General features: G+C 36.1%; 1 protein-coding gene and 1 long non-coding RNA gene across 10 annotated transcripts in view; one reads left to right on the top strand and one right to left on the bottom strand.

Moving 5' to 3' along the window:
- LOC133256000 (uncharacterized) overlaps nucleotides 1–10,593 on the top strand; it is a 63,228-nt gene extending 52,635 nt beyond the window's left edge. Inside the window, exon 3 of the long non-coding RNA XR_009739084.1 lies at nucleotides 10,302–10,593. This is a non-coding gene — a long non-coding RNA (uncharacterized LOC133256000). The remainder of the gene's footprint in view (nucleotides 1–10,301) is intronic.
- ROBO2 (roundabout guidance receptor 2) overlaps nucleotides 1–18,093 on the bottom strand; it is a 652,403-nt gene that overhangs the window by 411,970 nt on the left and 222,340 nt on the right. The window lies entirely within an intron of this gene.

Here is an 18,093-nt window from a genome sequence, read left to right as displayed (position 1 = left end):
TTAGCAGCATGATGCTATCAAAATACGGCAGTATGTCTCTCTGACGACAGCAAGATTACTTGGCACTGTGGAGCCAACATAAACAGGAAGTTAATAAAGAGCCACAGGTCTTTTTGATCTGAGCCAAGAAAGTTTAATTTTAAAAAATGGTATTGATTTGAGCATTCTAGAATGTTTTTAAAGAGAAGATTAGTCTGTTGGTTGTTTCCAAGGAGCACAAACTTCTTACAGCTACATTATTTACCTAAGTTAAAAACTAGGAAAAGACATGATAGGAGACATGCAAGTAAGAAGTAACTATGTTCTTAATCTTCATTTGCACCAACTCTAATTGGCACGTTCAACTTTTTTAAAAAGCTTGACATTCAACTTAAACCATAATTTTGTATTTTGAGATGTTTCATGTCCCATGTGTTGCTATGTTTAAATTTTAATTAGAGGACTCTTAAAAACTAAAATTGAAATAATTTGCAATATAGTTTTCATTTATTTTTAAAACACACAATGAATTCTGGCTGCCATATTATAATCGAGGAGAAATCACACCAGGACAGAGAAAAGCACTTCTGCCAACACATTTTCTGAAAACTCTCAAGACTTTTTCTGGCTCATAAGAAAAAGAGTATCACTGATTCACTCTTGCTTGCTATTAATCTCAGGAATATATATTTTTAGATGCTCATCCCTTGTGCATTGCTACATGTAGGAAAGTTGGTGATTTATGCTTCAAAATGCTCGTCCCTTTTAGAGGCATATTGGCCCTCTATCTTAGAAAAACCTTGCCAACCATGTTTTCATTAGAATTCCTTAAATTATGGAACAATAACCTCAAAGGGGATTGTTTATTAGAGGTTTCTAGGCACTCCATATACTTGTGACTTGCAAATGAATTTTAAATGAATGCTAGGAATGCCCAAATCCAAAAGAAAAACCCATGTGGAAAAAATGATGTATGAAAGTATAAAGGATTTATGTTTAAGTTATTGAAATTCAATCATAGACGCATGGTTTATTTATGCTGATTTGCTTTCTGGCTGCACTGTAAGCACTAAGTCTACTGGGTTTAGGACAGATAACAATGACTTCTTTTCTGTATATTTTAATATTTTTTCTATATCACTTGTCCATGTTGATAAAGACCCGTGACACAAAAATGAAAAATTTTCATGTGGTGTAGGTGTAAGTCAACTTCCCTCTCATCTGTCTTTTAGTTGGCTTTGAGATTTGGATTTTTCACTGTTGTGTAAGCACACCATTCATTAGTTAGAAGAGGAAATATGAAAACTTTCTTTTCATACTAATGAGGGAAATGAAACCAAATGGTAACATGAAAACATTATATACCTATCTATAATGTGATACAGCTATTATTTAAACACATTATGCACACACCATGAACAGTGTAGTAGCAAGCTACCAAGAAGATGAAATGTTTCAGGAGAAACCTATCATTATAAGCACAACATATAGCCATATATACCTAGTTTGTACTACTGTTTCTAAAGAAGTGCAGTGTGGACTTCCGTGGCAGTCCAATTCAGAAGGCGTGGGTTCGACCTGTGGTTGGAGTACTAAGCTCCCACGTGCCCACATGGCACAGCCAAAAATTAAATTACAAACAAAAAGATGGGCAATCCCCTGGGGAAACCTAGGGATCCAGCCAAAGATACATAGGTCCTTTGATTCTTCCTGCACGTCTCTGCCCTCTTTTTCGGTGTTGTCAAATCTGTCAAGAGCTGTGCCCAAAAGAAGACAAATAAAGTGAATATGAGAATGCCACATTAGACTCTGGATTAGCAAAGAATGTATGCATGTTGCCTGTGTCATGTTTTCTCAGAATTCTAAGGGAGATCATTTTCTTTCCCTTCTCCAAGTGATGGGCATGGGCTAGCTTTCCGAGAATTAGGCAAACTGTGTTAACACGCGTGCCACTGAACAGTATTTCTTCAGTTTTAATCTCTTATGGGTAAAAACTATACTAACACAATAGATATATGCAGGAACTTTTTATAGTCTTAGTGTCACTGTGTTCCCCTCTTCCCCATCCCCAGGTAGCATATAGGCCTCAGAAATCAGAACCTACTAGAAGACCCCAGTGCTGAGGCTGGGAATTAATAGTTTCATGGTGTGATTTCTTTCTGTTGGCATTGACTCTGTTGAAAAACTGGAGTACACTAAGTATTTAAAACATACTCTGTATTTTTTCCCATTATTTCATACAAATGCCCTCATATTTTTGAAAAACTCACTTCTGTGTGGTAATTAAAATATATGCATTTTTCATGGAGCATAGCTTCCATATTTTATTAGAAAAAAAGAAGACCCAGAACAAAAGAAGCTAATTAAAAAACACTAACTGCTTCTCTAGTGTGGTATATTAACAGTATTTAAGAATTATGTTATAACAGTAAGCTGTAATTATAACATGGCAGAATAATGATATAATTCAGCAAGCTCAAAGCAATGCTACTACATCCAGATACAGTGAATACCCAGCAGGGAATGGCATTTCACAACAACTTGCTCTCATAATCTATGCAGGTCATATAATATTTATCTTTGATTTCACCAAGTGTGATCATGATGCAAAATAATGTGCTCCATTGTGTAGAAAGGGTTAAGTTATGGCCTTTGTGAGCCATTAGGTGGAGATTTATTGGGGGAGTTAGTAAGTCCATAGTTCAATATGTGGTGACTGAACAAGGACCGTAGGTGCAGAGACAGAGAGAGGAAGAAGAGAGCTGAGGCAAATGACATCCCTAGGGCTTTACAACATATGGCCCATCAGTCAAGGGTCAAGCCCCCTCACAAATTGCATGCACTTTACATAGCCATCTGCATCAATAAATTACTACCCTCCTGTAGCCAGACACTAATGCATGAGCAAGAGGGATCAGCCCCACTTACAAATAAACTGTTTTATTTATTCTTGCTCATTTTGGCCCAACACAGCAACCCATCATTTCCACACAAGACTTTGTCCCCATAGTCGGACCAATCCACTAATAAACATACTAATTTTTAAAATGTATATCTGTCTTTTCTAGAGCAATGGAATATGTCTTATACAGTAACTAAGTTATAGAAGCAAGTCATTTATAACCTGGGATGATGAAACTTCAACTTATTAATTTATCTTATTTGTTTCTGCTGAGTTTCCCTTTGATGTCCAATGACTGGCTAGCTACAGAAAACTTCCAGGAACACTATAGTTTATATTTTTGACATTGTCCTTTTTACAAACTAAGAATGTCAGCACTAAAGCAACCAGTTATTTCACGACCATGTACACATAGAGAGAACCTTTGAAACTGATAGTTCAGGGCACATTTGAACAAGAATACAAAATAGAGCTCAACTAAGATTTTTTTTGCGTGTAAATTCAGTTATTATTTTTAACTGCATAATCTCTGAACTTTTGTGTTTTGGCGCTTTTCACAAAAAATTAAACCTTTATCAAAGTATCTTTCATATTATCTGACAGAAAAAAAATATATAATACTTGGCACCCAACAAGAAGCAAACACTTTTGACAAGATAAATAATGGAAAAGTTAATCACTTTGTAGTCATGCAATTGACTAGTGGTACATTTGAAAAGTCAATCGTTTTCACAAAAACAAGTATTTGGCGGTGGGGGGGTGGGGGGTGGGAGGGATGGAAAATAAAAGAAAGTAAAGAGGAATAAGCAACATTTAATTGGTAGCATTAGCAATAAGAATTAAATGTTCATTTAATTCTTGCAACAATCCTTTGATGTCAATAATTATTATCAATATTTTATAGTTTAAAAAAATGAGGACTGGACAAGTTTAAGTGACTCACCCAAGATCACACAATGAGAAGAGGTAAAATAGAGATTTATAGACAGCTCTGCCTGGTCCGATGTTCACTGCCTTCCAAATTCCAAAAAAGGAGAAAGAAATCAGGAGGGTCCTATGAGATCCATAGTGGGGCTGTGAAGTCATGGGATTCTGGGGGAGGGAAGTTCCTCATGTATGTTCCTGCTTAACCACTTTGCTGCTGCTTTAAACAGCAAGCACTCACAGGAAACATAAAGGGGGAGAAGCAGCAGTTCAGTTCAAGAAAAATAATACAGGTAAAAAGATAAGCATTGTTGGTGGGCATGTAAATTGGTGCAGCCACTGTTGAAAACAGTATTGAGGTGCCTCAAAAAAATTAGAACTAGAACTACCATATGATCCTGCAATTCCGTACTGGGTATTTATTTGAAGAAAACAAAAACACTAACTCAAAAAGGTATTTGCATCCCTACGTTCATTGCTGCATTATTTACAGTAACTAAGACATGGAAGCAACCTAAATGCCCATCAAAGGGTGGATGGATAAAGATAATGTGGTTTATATTTATACAATGGAATATTATTCAGCCATAAAAGGAAGAAAATCTTGCCATTTGCTACAACATGACAACATCGACAGAACCTGCGCTTAGTCATGTCCAACTCTTTGAGACCCCATGAACTATACAGTCCATGGAATTTTCCAGGCCAGAATACTGGTGTGTAGCCTTTCCCTTCTCCAGGGGATCTTCCCAATATAGAGATTGAACTCAGGTCTCCCACATTGCAGGTGGATTCTTTATCAGGGAACTGAGCTATCAGGGAACCCCTGAGGCCAGTATGCTAAGTGAAGTAAGTCAGAGAAAAACAAACACCATATGATCTTATTTATATGTGGAGCTGAAAACAAACTCATAGATACAGAGAACAAATTGGTGGTTGCCAGAGGCAGGGGTAAGGGGTGGGTGAAATGGTGAAGGGGGTCAAAATATACAAACTCCCAGTTATAAAATAAGTAAATCATGAAGATGTAATGTATCATGGTGACTACAATTAATAATAGTAACCTGCATATTCGAAAGTTGCTAAGAGAGCAGATCTTACAAGCTCTCACCCCAAAAGGGGAAAAAAAATTCTTTCTATGGTGACAAAAGTTAACTAGACTTCTTGTGGTGATTATTTTACTATATATATATATATATGGTGAATACAGTATATTCACTATGTAATAAAACTAATGTAATCGTCAATGTTCATTTATAACTTAATTAAAAATTATTTTTTTGTTTTAAGAAAGGAGATAGATAACTGTAGATCAGCACAGTTCTGAAGCTTAAATGTTGCCAGGAATACGCTCAGTAATTGTTCACTTCAAGGACAGGTTTCAACTTAGATGTTTTCTGAAGAGCAGGATTCTGAGGGATGCCCAAGATCAATGGGGAAAGAGACAAAGACAGAACAGCTTAGAAATAAATAGCACAAGGAAAAAGAGAGAGCTTAGGGAGATGTCTATGTTTAATTAGAGATTTTTCAGTTTATCTGAAAAAACTGATTGAAACCTCAGTTTGCTTCTTATACTTTATAAGGCTGGGTCTAAATACCCTTTTGGAAAATTTTTATTTCTGCATCTTACAGAATATATAGAATACCTTTTAATGTACAAAAGTATTGAGCCATATATCCATGAAAGATTCTTTCTTTTAGTTTGGTATGTATTAAAAGGGCAATTGTGGATTTCCATAAACCCTATGTAGTTCTTTAAATACTCTAAAGTAGTCTATCAATGCAAAACTTAATTAATTACCTTTTAAACTGAGAGCAAATAGACACAGGCATGACTTAGTATGAGAAACACAGATGTGCACTTCGTATCTGAGACTGGACTCTAGTTCATGAAACATATTAGAGTGGACACAAGACCAAATTCTTTTGATTTAGATGAAAAGTATACAGTAAGATTTGCATTGTAATGGATCCATTGACCCCTGGTCAAGATGGAATTGTCAATAGAAGTGTCTTATGTATGGTATGAATCATATCTAATGGTTCTATTAACATCATATTGAGATTGAAGTCTCAAGGAGCATGACTTAGAATAATGGAAATGGAAGAGGGCTTTATTTATTATTTTCATTTCATCTCTGTAAGTGTATTTTTTTCACGTTTAAATCATCTCTCATAAAAAAGCAAGCAATGATACACTTATTAAAATTATATCAAAGCATACAAATTTGTAAAAGACATCTGATTTTAAAACAGATGTTTCTGCCCCTACCAGATCAATTCCCTAATGGCCTACACCTTGCAGAATAAGATAGACAGTAAGCAAACAGCATGCTTCTGCTACTTCTGAGTCTAAGATACTTGTGAAACGATGGGCAAGTGCCTCTATTTCCCTCTCTCAGATTCTCCAGCTGGAAAACAGGGATAACATAATGCCTGCCTTTCTTTCATGTCTTAGGTTATAAGGATGAATCAAGTGATATAAGTGAAGCTTTTGCAGCATATTAGAAGAAATTGGTTGTTGAATTACAATAATTACTGATTTCTTAATCCAATTACATCAGAATAAGTGAACAAATTCAGTATTTATGCAGTAAAATGGGAAACTATCCATCTAGACAATTTTCTAACTGTTCAAGGCATTTCAACAAGATATTTTATGCAGTTCCACACCTGAAGTAATAATCTGTCTTATATGCCATTTTAATTTTTAAAATGTTTTATTATTTGAATTACGCTGTCCATTTACTTAACAGTTAAATGGGAAGGCAGCTCTCTCTTCAGACTTGTGAGAATTTATATTATGACTAATAAAACTGTCAAAGAAACAGAGAAGGTTACAGGGGCAAAGCGAGAAAAATATTTTTCTTATTATACGTTCATCTATATACTAGAAACAACCAAAATGTAGAGCTATGATTCTAGACACCTGTGAATGGTAATGGACGATCAGGGCAAAACAAAATAGCATTGATTCTCTAGAAGGATCAAATTGAGAAACTGCAGGATATGCCTCCCAGCAGACACAGGCCCTTTTCAGAATGGGAGAAAAAAAAAACATAAAAATGTAAATTTAATATTCCTCTGATGGCAGAGAATAAATCTGAGTAAAGCCGAATAAATATGCATGGAAATTACAACCTTTTTCCAAATGTACGCAAGCAAAAAGGGAAAAAAAAATAATTCTAGAAGTTCGTGTGAAATGGCAGTTGCTACAAAATCAGTTTGGTGTGAAAAGAAGCTGAGGATATGACCAATAATGAACAATCAGTAAGTCCACTTAGAGATTCATTCATAAAGCAGAAACCTGACACTTTCCCCCTGGATATTTTATAGTTTAGATTTAGACTAGACTTATAAACAAACACATTTTCTGCTTTTGCAACTACTCATATCATGGCTGTACTCCCTATTGGCTATAAGCAGTGAATTTAAAACATTAGAAATTCTAATTTTTACAAAAGGTAAATGGCTTAAAACTTAGCTTTACTTTCTTCAAGCCACACCTATGTTTGGAATAGGAGCTTTTTTCTACCTCCATCATAATTCAGGGTTTTAAACTTCCATACCTGATCAGATGACCCTACGAATCATATCGCAATTTGTTTCAGAGACACACACTACAACGCAGAAAATGGATTCTTAAGCACAGGGTCTCAGTTTCTTTTTTTAAGATGTAAAATGGGGATTGTATAGAATCACTGTGAGGGTTAAACGTGTTCATTACCACAGTCTTTGTAATAGCACTCCGTTCATAGCAAGGTTAGCTATCAACAGGTGGTGCTACTGATAAAGATCCCACTCGCCAATACAAGGAGACATAAGAGATGAGGGATCAATCCCTGGGCTGGGAAGATCCCCTGGAGGAGGGCATGGCCACCCACTCCAGTACTCTTGCCTGAAGAATTCCATGGACAGAGGAGCCTGGTGGGCTACAGTCCACGGGGTCGCAAAGGAGTCAGACACGACTGAAATGACTTACCACGCACAGCACATCTTCATCACCACAGTCATCATGTCCATCCTCCCCCTCCTTCTCATCGTCAAGTTTATCTGCTCTCTCAAAGACTGAATGTGACACTTGCCTATTTTATAATATCTCAGCTTTGATTTATGATGCTAAATGACAATGGTTAAAATATGCATGACTTCCCAAGTAGTTTTTAACCATTTTTTATACACTTTATCTGGGGAGTTTTTCGTTATACATGTTGGATTCTTGGTGTGTGTGTGCATGTTCCTGTTGCTGCGACCTTGTACATATCCTCTGCTCCCAAGACCAGATCAGATCAGATCAAAGCCACCATCAAAGCTTGCTCCCCACTTCCAGGTTCAACTCGAAGCTGGCCCTTTCAGAAGAACCCCCAAGGGTTTCTTCACTTGCAATCCATTACATACAGAGATGTATAACCAAGGCCCATCAGAAGACGTTTATGAAGAGAACGCTCACTCACTGTGAGGGTACAACTCCCCATACACCTATCAGCACAAGTGCCCTTTTGTGAGTCCTCTGTGGAATTTTAACATAGGTCAAATTGATCATGAGCTCACTATTTTTTCCACCTCTTGCACATCTTAACCACAATGTTGCCATTTTTCAATTTGCAAAACATACATATCTAAACAAAGGCAAAACAATAGAACCCTCTGATACGTTTCTCAATCACTGGACATTAATATATATACCACATATAACTTATTGGTTCACTGAGGACATCAGTTTGTTTGTGCTTCATCTCAAAGATATCCTCTGTCTACTGTATGAAATGATGGAGTGGGTGATGCATTTGTTCCCAACCATAACAATTCTGTGAAATATTTATTTTCCAGCAAGCAAAATAATGTACAAAATTGAGGCAGAGAAAATTACTAGGTGGGTAGCTGTAAACTACTGTTTTTCAGAAGGCCTGAGAATATGTCAATCAGTGTAAGGATATTTTGGAGTACTGTAAACTTTTCTCCCATCTCATTCACACAAAAGATGAAATTGAAATGAATTCTTTCTACAACAGAACAACCATAGGTTTCTGCAGTTGTTACATTGTAGAAAGTAGACTTTCTTCCAACTGAGGTAATAAACCAAGCCTTTAAAAAATATGTACACAAATATGCATACAGGAGCATACATGACTGTGTATCTTAGATCTCAGCATTCCACTGCGGATATGTGAATAGTAATATTGTCATGCTTTCTGATTAAAACATATCCTTGTATATAAAAGCATATTCTCCAGAACAAAGGATTAAGCCACAATGAAAGTTCCTTTTATGCCATTTCCTTAGAGAACTGACAACATAGTATAGTAATATGTCTTGTTCTTTTCAAGACTAAATATCATTTTAAAAGATCTATTCTCAGTCTACAGAAAAGCTTGAACAGCTCATTCCTATTTAAAGTGTCTTTGAGGAGAATATCACCTTTCCCTTGGATCTAATTGTCACTGTTTTCTTAAGTGGCTGCAGAACTTGTGAGGCTGTTTCTGTGAACCCCTGGGCATTTCCCAGGCATGCATTTGCCATTTGGGTAGAGGTGAGGATGAGAGTCTTGTTTCTGTCTCCCTCCATGGCTTTATTTAAAATGAAGCTCTTTGTTTCTATAGCAGACAAAGAATATAGAGGCGGATCTCCACTAAACTGTCTTCCCACACTCTCTCTTTGCCCAGAGATACCTCCTTGGATATGTGACAGGTCGATTAGAAACCAGGAGCCTTGGGAATGCCTCATTTCATCACTAATTCTAGGTTGGCAGCCTGTCTTTTAAATTCCCACGAAGTCCAGATTCCAGGAATCAAACCAATATGGTTTCCTTCATGTTTCTGCCTGGCTTCAGCCTTGCTCCATATCCTCTATCTGCAAAGTCACTGCCAAAGGTGAGATTATCCACTAGGGCGGCACAAGTATCAGAGAAGGGAAAGTGAAGGGGATAGTGCACAATTATTAGGTCATTTAATCATTTCAGGGATTCGATTATCATGATTGACTCTCCTGTCAGTCCCACTGTCATCAAATAATTGCACTAACTGCACCTCCACCTCCTCTCTGGATCTATGGCTTGTGTGACCTTGGGTAAGTCATTTAAACTCTCAGAGCCAATTCCTCTTGCCAAATACAACACATTAAATTACTGTTTGAGCTGAATCTTCTTTATGCCTTATTGCTTCATTTCAAATGATGGGTTTACTGGAGTTCAAAACGGTGCATCAGTTTGGTTCACCTTCGAGAAACTTCTTACAGCACAGTTCTAAGGATCACAAATAGACACCTTAGCCATCCAGGGAATCCTCAAAGTAATTCAATGGAATTGAGATTCAATCCATTGACTGCTGAGAAATAGTTTAGTTGTGCTGTGGAGTATTACCACCTCGATTAGAGATGACTACACTGTTCCAATAAGTGGAACGAAGAGTTATAATAAAGTATGTCTTAAATGATAAATGCGTCCAAGAGTATATTTGATGAATTAGAAGGCTGTTCATATTTCCCCCTCTATCCACAGAGAAGCTGCTGTGCATCCATGGAAGACATCCTCACCCAGTGCTATGAAAACAGCCCTCTTCTTTCCTAGACTCAAGGACCACCTGTTTTATGACTTCTGTAGGACATCGCAAATACATTAAGAGGAATAAGCTGATAGCATGGGAGAGTAGTTTAAAGGGAAATTCTAACCAAAATGACAAGAGGATCTCATAAATGGCTTGACCCTCAGCATGTCCCACAGGTAGTACCACAGCCCAGCAAAGCAATTAGTGTAAACATCCAACAGACAATAAAGAAGAAGGCTGGCCAGAGCCCCAGATGGTGCTGCTGTAAAAATACATTCCAAAGCTTGGCATCTGGATTTTGCAGCTGCCATGCACAGCCCATATGTGGCAATAAATACTGGTTCTGAGGCTGGAACAGCTAGAGGTGAGGGTCAAATGGAACCATCTGAACCATCACAATGGGACAACCAGACAAAGCACAGAAGTGATTGTGAAATGGCATGTTATTTTTCATATCTCTTACTCCTTTTATCATTTTCAGTTGCTGAAATGAAATGCTAAGGTAAACTTTCAGCAAATAAGGGTTTGTGAAAGAACATCAGCTAGCATATAATCATCCCCTTTTTGTCACTGCTCTTTATTTTGCCAGTTTCTAATATTAAGCTCTGCTCATTTTCATCTTTTCTTAATATCTCTTTTTGGGACCATATTTTAATTTGTATTTATTTTTTAATTATGAAAGTATGATAACACATTTACAGGAGACTTGGAAAATATAGAACAACGTTACATATAGTTCACCTATATGTTACAGTTATTTTGAAGTAGATAAATTAAGATTTTTTAGTTGGAGTTTCAATATCAGTCTCTTAAAAATTAATAGAATGCACATACAGAGAAGTAGAAGGATATAGTAAACCTGAAAAGAACTGTGAACCAATTCAACATAATTAAGATTTATACAATTTTCACACAACAGTAGGATAAAATTCAAGTTCCCACAGATCTCAAACTAGAAGAATTTGGAACATATAGAGACATAAAACAAGGTATAAAAATTTCATAGTATAAAGGTACTGAAATAATACAATCTGTTCTCTTACCACTGTGGAATTATGTTAGAAATCAATATGAAAGGATGTTTGATAATAACACACATATTTTTAAGTGCAATGTGACATTTACCAAGAGAGATCTTCAACTTAGCCACCAAGAAAAAATTTTTTTCTCCCTGACCTAACTGGGGAGAGTAACAGGTACATAAGGGCTTCCCTGGTAGCTCAGCCAGTAAAGAATCGGCCTGCAATGCAGGAGACCCAAGTTCGATCCATGGGTTGGGGAAGATCCCCTGGAGAAGGAAATGACAACCCAATTCAGTATTCTTGCCTGGAAAATTTCATGGCCAGAGGAGCCTGATGGGCTACAGTCCGTGAGGTCATAAGAATCGCACATGACTTAGCAAGTAAATCACCATGAGTACATAAATGCCTATACATAGACAAAAGGTATATATTCTCAAAGAAAGATATTTTGGAAGTGGAACGAAGAGATCACACCTTTTTTCTTTTCCTTTTTTTTTGGACAGCAGAAGTCATTGAGGAGGCATTTATGCTGAACTCTGAGGCAGAAGTAGGATTCTATAGAAGAAGGTCATGGCAGAGATGAATATTGAAATACTTGAAACTCTTAGTTGAATTTTTTTAATGGTCTGCCCATCTGAGGAAGATGAATATAATTTCCCAACTTCTAAAGTTAAGAAAACTGAAGAAGCATATAGAATGAGATAAAAACACAGACTTGAACTGCTATATTACCATGTCCCTCCCACTCACAAAGTTACCTAGTTCAATTATTTTGGTTATCACTTAAACCAGCTAATCCCACTTTTACCCTTAGGGGTGATCTAAAATTTCCAGCTACACTTTCACTTGAAATTCATACAAGTGGATTTGAATCTACCTTTGTAATCTCCTATACATACTTCCCATGATCCTTTGGCCTCCCTCTGACATGCTGGCTCATTACTTCAAATTCACAGAATGCAGCTTATCAACAGGATATAAAACCATTATCTTTTGTCATATCCTAGCAAAATTTAATACATATTATTTGGCTCCAGATTCCACTCAAGACATTAGTCGAAGAAATGCTTAAATGACATTATAACAAAGCATTTTATTTATGAGATAGAATCAAATAACATATCGTGACACATCATTATCAAAAATCTTTATGGTATTTTTTCTTATTACTCATTTTTTCTCAATTGTGTCTTAACCTGTAATGTAATCTGAAAATACTGGCAACAACATCTTTAGTTACACCACCAATCTCTTACTTCTTAAGCTGGAAGCAGAAAATTATAAAGGCCCTGAATGCCATTGAAATAATCAGATTAGTTCGGTAGGCAATACTTTGCTAAGAGAATGTTGCTGAAAACACAAACGTGACCTTTTTTTTACCAGCTGTTTTTCACTGTTTTTGGCTTCCCAAGTGGCTCAGTGGTAAAGAATCTGCCTGCCAATGCAGGAGACATAGGCTTCAACCCTGGGTCAGAAAGATCCCTTGGAGTAGGAAATGGCAACCCACTCCAGTATTCTTGCCTGGGAAATCCCATGGACAGAGGCGCCTAGCGGGTTACAGTCCAGTACATGGGGTTGCAAAGAGTAAGATACAACTGAGCACCCATGCCCAGTTTCACTGTTTACACACAGACTATTTTGCCCTTCTTTATTTTTACTGAGAGTTTGTCCTTTGCTAAAAAATAACACTTTTATTTCTTTTAGTCAATATATAGTGGTTTCCTATTGGTCTAACAATCGGTCTTTTTGAAATACTTTTCTAGTGTTCTATGCACATTCAAAGTGCCTGCCCATTTTCATGGTCTCTGCATTTGACCACAACGGCTTGCCAATTAAGTTTTCCCAGGTCTTATCATCTCAGTGTTCAAAAGAGCTTCTAATGTCCCACATGCTCTGTGAAGCTTCTCAGCAATAAAGATCATCGAAAGGGTTGTTTGTTCTGCCTAGTCATAACCTTTGGGCTATATCCTGTGTGCTGAAAAGCCAACCTTTTCCCTGATACGGTTTGCTGAGAGCTCAGTCTGCTTTGTGCACCACTTGTAGTTAAATAATAAAAGAGAAGCTGGTGATCACAGGGACCCTCAATGCAGATTATCAAGTGTAAATTAGCCAAGTGTTTTCATAGCTCTTAATTATTGACAACAGACAGACTCATGGAAGAGCCTGCATCAGCCACACAACTAGGTAATACGAAACCTCGCGCCACTCCTTGGCAATTATATCTCTGCTGAGATATGGGGAGGGGTGGGGGACCCCCAGGTGTCCACCAAGAAGGATAGAATTTGTGGATTAGCAAAAAGCGAGAGCTAATGAGGTTGTATTCTAGGAGGGCTTTCATTAGCAGGGCTGGATGAGTGTGTAATGCAGAGACCATTTTCAAAAAGGATCTAAGAATTCCCTAGGAAATCACTGGTGCACAATGTAAATTACTGGGGTAACCAGGCTGGCGTACTCAGAGAGCGACAGGATTTGTTTGTTTCAGTGCTCCCTGTCAGCCTTGGCTTCATCCTCTGCTCTTAGCAAAAGGCTGTCTTGAGAGTAACTTCTTTTCTCCTTTCTCCATCAGTGCTTTCCACAAATAAAGTCCTTTAGAATACCAATTGATCCATCATGGAAGTGTTTTGTACTAAATCTTTGTACTAATGCTTAAATCTCCTACTGTCTTTAAGCTAAATAAGATATGAGAAGATGTTTATGCTAATAAAAAAGAATGTTTTGAGTATCATTTTCACACACACAAACTTATTGAAAAGCACACTAAGGACTTAACTTCTGTGACCTCTGTTTATACTTTATGACCTTGATGGCATCCTCATCATGCATAGAAGGAAAGAGATTAAACGATTTTCCCAAATCACATACCTTGTAGTTGGTACAGACCTGTTTTTCTGTGCAAAGATACATCACAAACATTCTTAAACATTATAAAACATAATAACAGTAATGATACGTAAGTATTGACTTTTAAAAATTTTTCTAGGATAATAAAACAGTGTCTCAAATTTGTCTTTTGTTGTCATCTATACTTTTTGTTCTGTTAGTACCATTTCTGCTTGTGAAATTAAAACTAGAGGATCACTGGCAGTGAAAGAGAAATTATCTAAAGACAAACCAAATTTTGATCAACTGTTGACAATTAGGTGGTTTCATTGGGTTAATGAGTTTATAGACACATTAGCTATCACATACAGAGAGCTTCAATAATTGATCATTTTGGAATCAAAGATTTTTTTTTTTTGATGTGATAATTGAAACACATGCTCAAGGCTGACAACAAAGCTGGCATACAACCTACAGGAAATGTTCAATCTCCAGACAGAAACACTGGTCAGTGTTATGAGTACAGCTAAATGTGAGAAAAAACTGCAAGTTTTTCACATATACCCATGTATTCCTTTTGGCAAGACTCTTTTCTCATTGCTTTCTACAAAGTAAATTAAAATATACTTTTCTAGATGAAAATAGTATTGATGTTAAAGAGCTGCATAAAAACAGAATGTTTTCTTCTACCATGAACACGAATCTAAAACGAAATTTAGTTCCTATTCTTGCTCATGTCTTTATCCTCTGATGTCTATAAAATAGCTTTGTTCTCCAAATCTATGGGGCTTCTGAACTGCTCTAGTAAGAGTGTGCACAGTAACTGTGTCCCCCAGACTGTTCGTTTCCTGAATTCAGAACCAACCACATCTTCTACTATTATTCAGCACTTCAGAGGTTAATTTTTCTCGCTCAGGGAACCTAAGAAACAGGCTTGCCACCACTAGGTGGCACTGGAGATTTGTGGTCACATGGTCTAATCCTAAAGACTGGAGCTTAAATATATTTATTATCTATACTACATCTACTCAGTAGTTGAATTGTTTTAAAAACACGAGCCACTTTACACTCAGCTTGTTTCATTAATTCTTACAAATTTTCATTTTTCCCACACTTTTCTGAACGTTTAAGAAAGGCTTTCTCTACTTTCAGACTCATTTTACTGAATTTGATTTCAAAACCTCCAAAAAGTTCTTGTCTCCTCTACTTTCACTGAGTAATATCACATCTGTATGTTTATTATATATATATATATATATATATATATATATATATATATATATATATAAAAACAACCCAATCCTCAGTGTTAAACTCAATCCTACATCCCTTGATATTTGAGTCTTAATAATCTTACCCTCTCTAGTTTTTTCATCAAAAGCACAGTTTAAACTTTGCAAGTCAATATATTTTTTATCTCTGAGAAGAGATACAGTAGCCTGCCTCTATGATGCACAAAACTGGCAACTGAAGTTTAATGAAGTCATTAAAGCTTGGGTCAGAAGAACTGGGACTTTTTTTCTATTCCACCACTTTTCTGCCCAGTGACTCTGAACAAGACACTTAACCCCTTTGATCCTCAGTTTCCTCTTCTGTCAAATAAAATGCTGGTTCAATAAGGAAATAAGGGTTAAGTAAATGTAACTGAAATGAGTACCTAAAACAGAGTAGGCCAAATGTAAACAAATCATTTAATTTAAAAGTGCTTCAACTTTTCATTCTAATTTCACAACCAAAAAAGAGATTAATAATATAAACAACTTGTAATAAAATCAAACTTTAAAATGTAGAATAATTCTTCCCTCTTTTCTAGCAGTTCTGAAAGGCATTCTATCTGGTAAGAATTTTTGGTAATTTTATTTTAAGATTTTATGTTCTCAGCTTAGATAAAGGAGATAATCATTCTCTCAAAAAGTCCCAAAAAGAAACGTCTTAATTACTAACTACATTGCAAAGTTACTTCTAAGTTTTACTTACTTTCTGAAAAACAGCAACCACATTAGAAAAACTAAGTTTTACATTGATCCAAATAAAATGTGAACACCCACTATTCTGAATAACTGAAGATGATGCCTTTAAAGAAAAAACAAAACAATAGATTTAATACCTTGTCAAACAAAATCATAAGTGACTACTTAGCTAAATTCTCTTTAAATACAGTAATTAAGCAAAGTATAACAACAGAAAATGGAAAGAAAAATTATATTCAATATGTTCCTTTTCAGGCTTCCCCGATGGTTCAGTGGTAAAGAATCTGCAAGCCAATGCAGGAGACTTGAGTTAGTTGCCTGGTTTGGGAAGATGCCCTGGAGAAAGAAATGGCAACCCACTCCAGTATTCTTACCTGGAAAATCCAATGGACAGAGGGGCTTAGCGGGCTGCCCTCCATAAGGTCACAAAAGAGTTGGACATAACTTAGCAACCAAACAACAACAATAATGTGTCCTTTTTACTCTTTATAATACTACATTTCAATTATAATAGATTACTAGTTTTGTTTAATGTCAATTTTTCTATTCATGTTTCTAGAGTATTTCTTAACCATTAATTCTTGCTTACTGCCTCTAGAGCTTAGAATCCACATCTGTGTCTATTAAAGCCACAATCTTCTTATGGAAAAAACCCAAATATTTAGATGGAAGAATATGCCATTGTCATGGTGCCAACATATGTTGTCATTTTTCAACAGCAAAGAAGAAAAAAATTCTGATTTTGCATCATTTTAAATTAATTCACACCTATTGACCATACTGTATGATTTTTATGACCCAACTAGATCTTTTTTTTTTAACCTGGGAGAAAACTTTGTTTCATGTCAAGACATACATTTCATAACTCTTTGGTAATACTAGATTTGACCTTTAAAAAGACAAAATTGAAGATGGCTTCTTCTGAAATGGAGCCATGCAATGAATACTATACTTCTTCAGTTTACAGCACACAGCTTTTTATGTAAATTACTTCTAGAGAAATTATTTTTCTCCACTTTATTTAATTTTAAATACCTCTTCCCTGCAAATATATTTAAATATTTGACCCAGTTTGTAGATATACTTCTTTGGCCTTTATGAACTTATACTGTCGATTTCCGAATTCAACTTTTGAAACCATCTCTGAGGAGCAACAATAACCGTTCTAATGTTCTCATTAAAGCCAAAAGTTTAGTGTTGAAATTGTGTACTTCAGAGGCAGTCCCCTCTTTACACAAATATAAACATCTGTTGGCCATATGGAAAAATGCAGAGACATGCCAACTAAGGACTCCTATAGTGTGCTTACTTCTCAAAAACTTACTTGCAATATTTCCTAGTTCTCTTTACCTGGGATCTTAAAAAGCTCCACACACATGTCTAATGCCAATGTCAGTGCTCCCACATATTTTTCAAAGCAACATAAATTGAAGGTTAATACAACCAGCTATATAAATTAACTTAATGTTTTTAAATTAAATTAACTTAATTTAATTTTGTTAAACAGAATAAGTCACCTTTTCTAAACAGGTGCCCAGTTAGAAATCATTTATAAAAACATTTTATCACTAAATTAAAAAGAAGATGCAAACTGTTTACTCTTTGGAAAAAAATCAAGTTCCACTGAATATGAGTGAAGTGACTTATGAATAAGCCCAGCATACATTTGTCACTCCAAGTCGACATATTAATATGAGGTTTGGTTTTATTTTTAAAAGAAGAGTGGTCTCTCCTCATTTATGAATAAAGGCCACCAAAAAGCAAACACACAACCCAGGTGTATAAAAAAAAAAAAAAAAGGAATGAAATGTGGACAATGTCAAAGAGACTGCCTCTTCTAGTCAGCTAACACGTCCATGTTTGATTCTGAAGGTAAAGACCCGTGTCTGCCTCAGCTACTATTTTATGTTCACAACTCAGTCATGGCCAACAAA

The sequence above is a fragment of the Bos javanicus genome, chromosome 1 (assembly GCF_032452875.1).
Source record: "Bos javanicus breed banteng chromosome 1, ARS-OSU_banteng_1.0, whole genome shotgun sequence".
In the NCBI taxonomy this organism is placed as follows: Eukaryota; Metazoa; Chordata; class Mammalia; order Artiodactyla; family Bovidae; genus Bos; species Bos javanicus.
Note: the sequence above shows the minus strand (reverse complement) of the source record. Positions and strands in the feature narration are given on the sequence as shown.